This window comes from Dioscorea cayenensis, chromosome 16 (assembly GCF_009730915.1).
Source record: "Dioscorea cayenensis subsp. rotundata cultivar TDr96_F1 chromosome 16, TDr96_F1_v2_PseudoChromosome.rev07_lg8_w22 25.fasta, whole genome shotgun sequence".
In the NCBI taxonomy this organism is placed as follows: domain Eukaryota; kingdom Viridiplantae; phylum Streptophyta; class Magnoliopsida; order Dioscoreales; family Dioscoreaceae; genus Dioscorea; species Dioscorea cayenensis.
The window spans coordinates 1,585,699-1,595,149 of record NC_052486.1 but is presented as its reverse complement, the minus strand read 5'-3'; positions in this window follow the sequence as shown (position 1 = coordinate 1,595,149).

Genomic DNA, 9,451 nt, shown 5'->3' with positions numbered 1-9,451 from the left:
TCATACGCTTCGCTATAAAGTAATATGAGCGTAATCATCACCGAGAAGAATCATATCATCCATGTATGCGTAAGAAGAATGGTCCGCCACGAGGTGAAGAACGAATAAAGACCGCTCTGATCGGATGCTCGGAGTAAATCTAGCAAGCCAACCACTGCAGCAACCAAACCAGTACCAGAAGCCTGCTTGAGACTATAGTAGAGCACTGCGGAAGGCTGCGAGAATCAGATCCCTGGAGGCACCGAAGGCCAGGGAGGAGGAGTCATGTAGAACCTCACTCCTCGGTCCCCCATGAAGAAAAGCGTTCTTCACATCAGTCGATGAAGAACCCAATCGACGAGCAATGGCGAAACACCAACTAATGTACCCAACGATAGTGCGATGATGGGCCACGGGGCAAAAAGTCTCCTCATAGTGACGACCATACTCGGCCGAAAAACCACCGAGACAAGGCCGCGCTTTATAGCGCTCGAGAGATCCATCGAGCAGGGTCTTCACTGATAGATCCAGTGACAAGATAATGGGAATGGCATGGGCGGGAAGAGGGACGATATCCATGTATGAGTTTGAGACAAGGCATCAAGCTCCTCGGCCCATGGCGATCCCGCCACTCGAGCGATCGAACCGCTTCCACAGCAGGTACCCAGCTCAATGACATCCGAGATACTAGTGCTAGAAGAAGCATAGCGAACGGTGGATGTAAAGTGGGAGCGATCTCAGAAAGAATAAGGAGAGAAGATACTCGTCGAGGCTGGATCGATAGTAGGAAAGGCGTCAGAGAAGACCGGTACTGGTGGAGTCACAGTGGGATCTCGACGATGGTAAAATAAATGAACTGGCGGGTGAGCGGTGAGGGAAGGAAGGAGAAGAGAGTGAGACACTGCGGGGAGACTCACGAGATAGTGGAGGAAGGGAGGATATGAGAAGAGTGACTAGAAGCTCCCGGGAAGTGAGGAGGGAGGTGGAAGGCATGAGGGACGATCTGCACGGGAGAAAAGGGAGGGAAAAGAAAGAGGAACCCGAAGGAGAAGGATGGAAAAAGAGGTGGAGGTCGGGCGACATATAGCGATCAAAAGTCTCCCGGGTGAGTAATGGTGCCCGGTCGGCCCGGCGCAGGCGGAGTGGGCGTTGAGTGCGTGTCGCCCCGACCCGCGGGCCCCAGCCGGGCGCGACAATCGCCGCATAGCAATCCCGAGGAGGATACCCCGCCACTCAACCCTCGGGGATGCCGCAAGGCTAATCAACACACCTGGAATTCAACAATATACAAATCGCGAGATATAGAGCAGGAAAAAACAATGTTACACAGCGACGTGAATAAATACAACAACAATAGGATACGGGGAAATATAGAGGTTCACAAAAATACACGGAAACACCTAACAACAGATGGGAAATGGTAATACACGAGTTTAAGAGTTTTTAAATACTAAACCATGCAACAAGGTTTTCTACACACTAGTGGATCCATAGGTCTTATAACATGTTCCATGCAATAATAACATACATGAGACGAAGAAAATACAATAGGGATAGAGCAGAAGCAAATGCCGATGTCATGCCCTACATAGTCACACCTACTACTCGCAGCAGACGGGAGAAAGAAGAGGGATGAGTAACTAAAGTTACTCGAGTGAGGGAGGTTAGCACAACCTTAGCGGAAAAATACACCATATGAAAAAAATAATAATAATGAATCATCAAAATAAATGCTTTACCAAAAGTAATACAAGTTTAGAAACATTAACATACATAATAAAAGTCTTTAAAAGAAGTAAAAACAACATAATAATACCAAGAAAACCCCTTTTTACCCCAACTAGGGTTTTCAACACAAAAATTATGAAACATGGTTTTGAAATAAACATAATACCCAACACTCACTCCAACATAGCATGGTCTAGAAAACTCTCTAAACTTTCGCGTGGCCATGGCTGGAGTTCGAGCCGCCAAGGTACTCATGCCCTTGGCGTTGACCCATCGGTTCACCCGGTTGGTGACTCGACTCTCGGGATGAATATCCGATCGGGGCTCTACACTCCCACTGCAGCCCGACCCTCGTAGTGATCGGCGGTCGACACGCCGCCTCAATCAGGGTGAGTCGTGAAGACCAGCCCTCTTTGCGATAGGGATATCACCAAAACAATCACCACAATAAAATACAACTCCACTCGGAGTACAATATCCAGTCATAATCATAAATCAAGAATATCTCGACCATTTGCGAGAACAAGATAAACACATAAGCAAAGCCCAAACTTTTTAACACAAAATAATTTGCAAGTCCCAACACAAGCAACAACATGGAAATCCTTTTTCCTCTCAACAATTCAAAATTTGTTCCAAGCCTAACATTTCACGAAACAAAGGTTTCCACAACAATTCTCAAGTTTTATACTAAATAAAAGATTTCACGAACTCATGAATATGTATATTAATCACAATTCCCACGATAACAATTCAAATGCCAAACGAGACATCCAAGATTTTTCTCAGTAATAACTATCATTCACTCAAAATACCAAACAAGTATAAATCAATAAAACTTACTTAAAACATGATATGCATATATATATATATATATATATATATATATAAATATATAGCTATTGGCATTCTTCTAATAAAGCTATGCTAAATAATTCCACTCACGAGAAAAGAAAATTTGTCTTCCTCATGAAGCTACTCCTCAGCTAAGCCTTTGCCTCCATCCAAGACTTCTTCTCCTTGCCAAAGCATGACAAATCACAACAAAAAATTAGCAAAAAGCGAAACAAACAAGAAAAACCCCAAGTTTCTAACAAACAACCCCTAATTCGATCCTAGGGTTGGCTCAAAACTAGGTTTAAAAGGTTCCCAATGAGTTTCTAGGGGTTTTAGCTTCAATCTAATCCAAAGAAATAAAAGAAACAACTAAAAGATTGCGGTGCTACGGTAACCTCGGAATTGCTACGATGAAAAACCGACCTTAAAACTAAGATTTTCTCCAAATTTACAATACCAATTCAAGAAATTTCACCACAAGCATCCTCAAACATGAACAACAAATCAATGGCTTCAATTTAAGCCTACAAACATGCAAATCCATGGAGAAAATCTAGGTTTTAAAAAAAACTAAAACAAGGAAAATACAAGAATAAATACGGTATGAAACTATAAATCCAAGCTTACCAAGTTCAAGAGTGAGGAAGGAAGGAAGAGGACAAGAATAGAATTTAGGAAGAGGGAAGGGTTCGGCCAAGTAGGGAAGAAGAAGGAGAAGAAAAGAAGAAGATAGGTTTTAGGGAAAATCGTGCTGCTACAGGAACAGGTTGCTACGATGGCGGGTCTGCTATCAAACCCGAGCTTCTACGAGGAGCAGATCGCTCTGAGAATCGATGCGCTCTGAGCCCGGGCGAGGGATCGGTCGCTACTGATCTTGAGCTCGAAAATCTATAAGCAATGGCTAAAGCAATCTATAGTAAACCCACGGTTATAACGGTCATGGTGTAGGGCTGCTGGTCGCAGTGTTGGCCGAGCTCGGATGTGACCGGGAGATGGGAGTTGGTGTCGGGCGTGGGCGGGCGGGCGTGGCCGGCGTGAGGGCTTGACTCGGTCTTTGGTCTGTGCAGTTGTCTTGCGGCTGGGTTAGGGGTTGTCATGGAAGGATTTTTGAAAGAAAGTATGAATAAGGAGATGAAAGGAGGAATAAGAGAAGGGGAAGAAGGCAGGGACTAGTGAAGTGTAGAGATGGCCGGAGAGATGGCGGAGAGATGGCCGGAGAGGTGGCGGAGGAAGGTACCTGAGTCCGATACCATGTTAGAAGAGAGAAGAATGAAAGAAGAGAAGAAAAGATATGGATCAATGCTCATCTATTACCCAACAAGTGTGATCATGGGGACTTCATATAGAAGCCAAATATCTGAGTATACCCATGTATATATATACATATATATAATATACATACACACATCTAACACTTATTAGCTGGTAACATACAAATAGCTGCCCAAAGACCATATAGCTTTTGAGAAGACTCATTGGGGCGGTTAGTCATACACATGCACGGGATCTAGTATTTTGGTTTGGTGTCAATTCACTAATCCCTTCTTCATGATCTAACAATATAAATTTTTTTATTTTTTTATTTGTCGGGAAGAAGATAACAAATGACTTTTTCTTATATTTTTTTAATAGTTATAACATAATATTGTGTATATATAAATACACACCCATTTGCAACTTTTTTTTTGTAGGTAGATATACTTTTGCAAAATTCAGGTTTTGGTAACAGATTGGATATTGTATTGAATTATTAAATTAATTTTATTATTTTTTTAAAAAAATAAATGGAACTTTTATTAAAAAGAAAGAAATATACAAAAGCTCCACAACAAGGAAAAAAATAAAAACAAAAATAGAGCAATAAGAGCTATTTAATCACTAGAGGTGATCTTAGGTGACCGACCAAAGAGAAATAATAATAGATGGAGGAGGTGTAAACAATAAGTTCATAGATCAAGAACCTCTAGTTTATATCAATAAAAGAAATCTAGGCTTTGTGTAACAATCTACTATTTTATGTTATCTCTATTTGTACTTTGTCCTAACCGTTTAGGACTTTATCTCTTATATTTTAGTAGTTTTTTTTGTATAACTATAAAGTACAACAACCACAGTAATTAAAATTAATAGATATAATTGCCATGCAGGTCTCTATAATTGTGTATTTTCTGCTCTTTTAGTCCTTGTAATATTTTTAAGTACGTTTAAGTCCTAATATTGATCTAGTTGGGACTTTCTAGTCCGAGGCGTAGATGCCATTACCTTCGCCGTTTCTTTTGAGCTGGCATGGCTTTAAATATTCGTTGTTAGGTACAATTAAGTCCTCATATTTGATCGAGCTGGGACTTTTTAGTCCTCCTATTTTGTAATAAAAAAACACATTCTCTGTTAGGTACAATTAAGTTTTCATATTTGATCGATTTGGGACTTTTTAGTCCCCCAATTTTGTAATAAAAAAAGTCTTATCGGTCCAAAAGAAACGGCAAAGTTGCCATCTATGTCACAGACTAGAAAGTCCCAACTCGATCAAATATGAGTACTTAAATGTACTTAAAAGTATTACAAGGACTAAAAAGGCAAAAAGTACACAATTACAGGGACCTGTATGGTAATTAAATCAAATTAATACCCTTTAATCGCTAAACAAGTACAATTCCCACACCTTTGATCCGTCTATTATTTTTTGGGCCATCTAAATCCCTTTATTTTTAAAATTTGGAAATCCTAGTCATTCGTCTTACCGACGTTGATTTTTCATTCTTTTTTATTACTTGGTATTTTTTATTTTAAATATTATTAAAAATTCACAAAAAATAATTAAAAAATGTGTTAAAAGAAAATTGGATCCGGATCCACTTTCATGGATCCAAATTCACGCCGCAACCTCTTTGCCCCCAATCCTTGTAAAAAATTGTATATAATCAACAGTGCACCATTTTTTTTACCAACAATTAAGTGATCTATAATTGGTTGTCATTCCCTATTAGAACCCATCACAAGTGGTGAGAGTTCTAATCAAGGGTGTTGGTCCTAAGAGTCTGAGTAGTAGTTGTGTGCGATGGGCCCAATGCTCATGTGAACACGGGCCTCACTCATACTTGCTCCACCGAGGCTTGTGAACGCTCCTATTTTTTTTAGCGGCGTAGCCGCTCATCTTGGCAAAACAAAAACATTAATTTTTTGTGATTTTTAATAATATATAAAAATAGAAAATACTACTTAATAAAAAGAACAAAAAAAATCAAACGTCGCTCAGACGGAGGACTAGCATTTCTAAATTTCAAAAAATTAAGGGACTTAAAAGCCCAAAAAATAGTAGAAGGATAAAAAAAAGCCAAAAATTATAATTGTTTAGGGACTAAAAAAGTAATTTTATGCTCAATTAATATATTATATCTTAATTCTCTTATGTAGTATCAAATACATAATACTCCAATAAGTTCTTTTTATTTTTACTTACCACCATATATGACAGACACTACTGCATTAACATATATTGTGCAATTAACTGCACCCACTCACTTTTCCCATCAAACTCACATCCACCAATTAACCTGTTTGGTGAAAACAGATTCAATCAATGTTTTATTGGTCTTAATAGGGTGTGGTAATTAGCAAAAAAATTATGATAATGCACGAATTATGATAATGACCTTTTATGATAATGCACATTACTACAAGCATTATCCCAGGACAAGTAAGTATGGAAATGCACAAATTATGATAATGACCTTTTATGGTGTATCATAAGTGACTTGAAAACCCTTTTCTATATAACTTTGGAAAGGAGAGATACACCGCCTCCCACAAAAAAATTCATCCGTACAGAGAACATTATATAAACAGTACTATTACAATACCTCTATAATGCTACTACAGTATTTCAATGCAGGAATTCAACTCTACACTTTGTTCATGTTGGGTTGTGGACCACACATTATGTAGGGATATAAGGACTTATGTGCATAAGTTGTGTAGACTACACAACTAATGTTTGTAATTGTGTATATCTTATTATATTTAAGTTTTGAATGGGCCCAAATTGTTGTGATCTAATTCAAGTTTGAATTGGGTTCTAATTATCTAATTTTAAATGTGTGGAATTTCATAATAATTATATGTTGTGTAGAATTTCTGGAGCAAAATTATCAAATCTATAATGGGAAGACTTGTAATTAGCCCACAAAGATTTCTTATAAATAGGGTGTGGTCCCTGATTGAGCATGCAATAACTAGAGATTCAGAATTAGGTTTTCTGAATTAGGGTTCCCATCTCCCTTCTCTACGTGTGATCAGTGAGAAAACCCACAAGTTCCAATTACCTTCGCCGTAATCAATGGATTTAAGTGCGTGTACGCTTCTGTCACTTTCTTTGTTCATAAGCAATCTCCAAAGAAAAAGATCCAGAGTTTGAACTAGGGTTTATACCCATTAGATCCATCACTTCATGCACTAATTTATAACACCCATGGGGCTAACACCCTCTACCATATCAGTTTCTTAATGGTGCAAACAAGGTCATCAATCCAGTCTACACTATCTAGTGTACAAGATCAACCGCATTACAAGTGATGGCCAAATGGGCCTAGGTAGCCGCTTGCCCAAATTAACGGGTTGGGTCGCATAATCCAGCACATCATGAGATGGGGAAAAGTTTGATCTGACTCAATCCGAAGAGACACACGTTGTACTCTCCCGCGAGTGTAGTGGTTCGGCTGGACTAACGACTATATATAGTATATAGAATATTTACTTAATTACTATTATTATTTAAAATCTCTTGATATGAAGGTATCATGTCGCTTCTTGAGGACCTCCGGGATGATAATCGTGGTTCTAGCGGAGGTGATATTTCTCGACAAGCTTCCGGGATGCTGGACCTTGATAGGAAGGCACTTCGTCGGCAGGATCTCTCATATGTTCAGGCAGTGACTTCCTCCTCGTCTGGTGACTATAAGGTGAAGGCTAACCCGACTATAATCAATGATACGACTGCATCTAGAGGGAAGGAACTAGGAGATAATGAGTGGATTCTGGTCCAGCATAGGAACAGGAAGAGCACCAGCCCTCGAAAGGACATAGGAAAGGGCAAGTCACTGGCGGGTAGGAAGCGACCTTGGTCGCCAGATATCCTTACTTGGAAGGATGATGATGTACCTAGAACGAAGGACTCTAGCTTGCAACTCCCGCGATGGTGATGGTGGCATGGCCACATCACGCTGGGGAAGACAAATGTAAGACTTAGAGACTCCTTCGGACCGATGGTCATAGGAGTGCTTGCGGTCGGATAAAAAAAGAAATCTTCACCTTTCCCAAGCATAGAATCAAGCGTCTGGTACCTGTTAGAGAGTGAGAGGAAGAGAGAAATGCTTGAACCATCAATCTCAATGGACAAGCTCATGTATAAATAGGTGATGAAGTGTACAGGTACGTATAGTGTACATGGTCTATACTCAGGATATACATACACATATATACATGTATCTAACAGTACCCTCCTTATGCTCTTTGTGGCCATTCTGGTCTTCTATAAAGCCTGTTTACCAAATTTTGGATCATTTAGTACATCATCGAACTTAGGCAAATGAGATTTACAATCTTTGTGTCTGAGTAGATTTTATGGGGACAGTACTATAAGTGTTTCATGGAATTTCCTGTGAATCTAAATATAATAAACACAGACAAATAAGTGCATTTCTGTGTTTATTAGAATCATTATTTCAGAGAATATATGCGCAAAATAACAGACCTGGCTCCTGCAGGTGTCTTCATATTTTTTACAACTAGCAAATTGCATTCTTGGATTTTTTTTTCAGATATCTCATACGGGCCAACCATCACACTTTCCTTGTAATTTCTTATCTCACATTAAAAGTCCTTGTTTACTTTTCTTCCACCTTTTGACTCTATATTAGAGGTTGGTGAATTGTGTCTTGGTTTTATATGTACATCTTTTTATATGCACATTTATTACTAAGATTATTCACATGTTTCTGCTTTGAATGTCTGCAGTTCTTGATGCGAAAAGACAGAAGGTGAAGAATTCGGTTAGCTATATGAGGAGTCTTGAGTTCCTCGGGTCTCATGGAGCAAAAGCAGGTGATCCCCTCGGTCATCATCTCATACTTGTGCTTGCCAGTCGGTATGTACTCTCTGTTCTTAATTCGGTTTATCTATTTTAAAACCCTTTCATTCACATACATTGTGCATTTTTAACTCAAATAAAAAACTTTTCATTGACTCAATCACATTAATCCTAACAGATAACTGAGGAACAAATTAGCCAAAAGACGCACATTTAAGCCAAAAAAAATCAAATATAATGAACTATTGTTAAAGGAATTCTGCTAAAAATTCTGTCTTGTCAATAAGGCCATCGAGTATGGCATTTAATGAGCTAACAGTAACCTATGATAATATCGTCGCTTTGTCGAAGAACACCAATTCATCATGGCAAAACATGTGACAACTCAAACACATTAACAGTCCTAATAACAAAGGAACAAATTAACCAAAAGATGCACATTTACACAAGAACAGACCAAATATTATAAGCTATTGGTCAACAAATTCTGCTTAAATTTCTATCTTCTCAATCAATGGATATAACATTTAAAAGAGTCAACACTAAGATATAATAATATCATAAGCTAACATCAACTCATCAGAGAAAACCATTGAATTCCCCCATACATTGTACCCTTTAGCTCAAATCAATGCTTCTCATCAACTTAAACACATCCATGGTAACACCGAAGGAGCAAACTAACCCATAGATACAAACAAACTTTCACATCAATAAGCATGCAAATCAAAGCATAAATGATGTCATGACTCTCACAAGCATGTCAACAAACACACAACAGCTGCACAACCAAAGCATGGAGAACACTTGAGATAAAAGCGC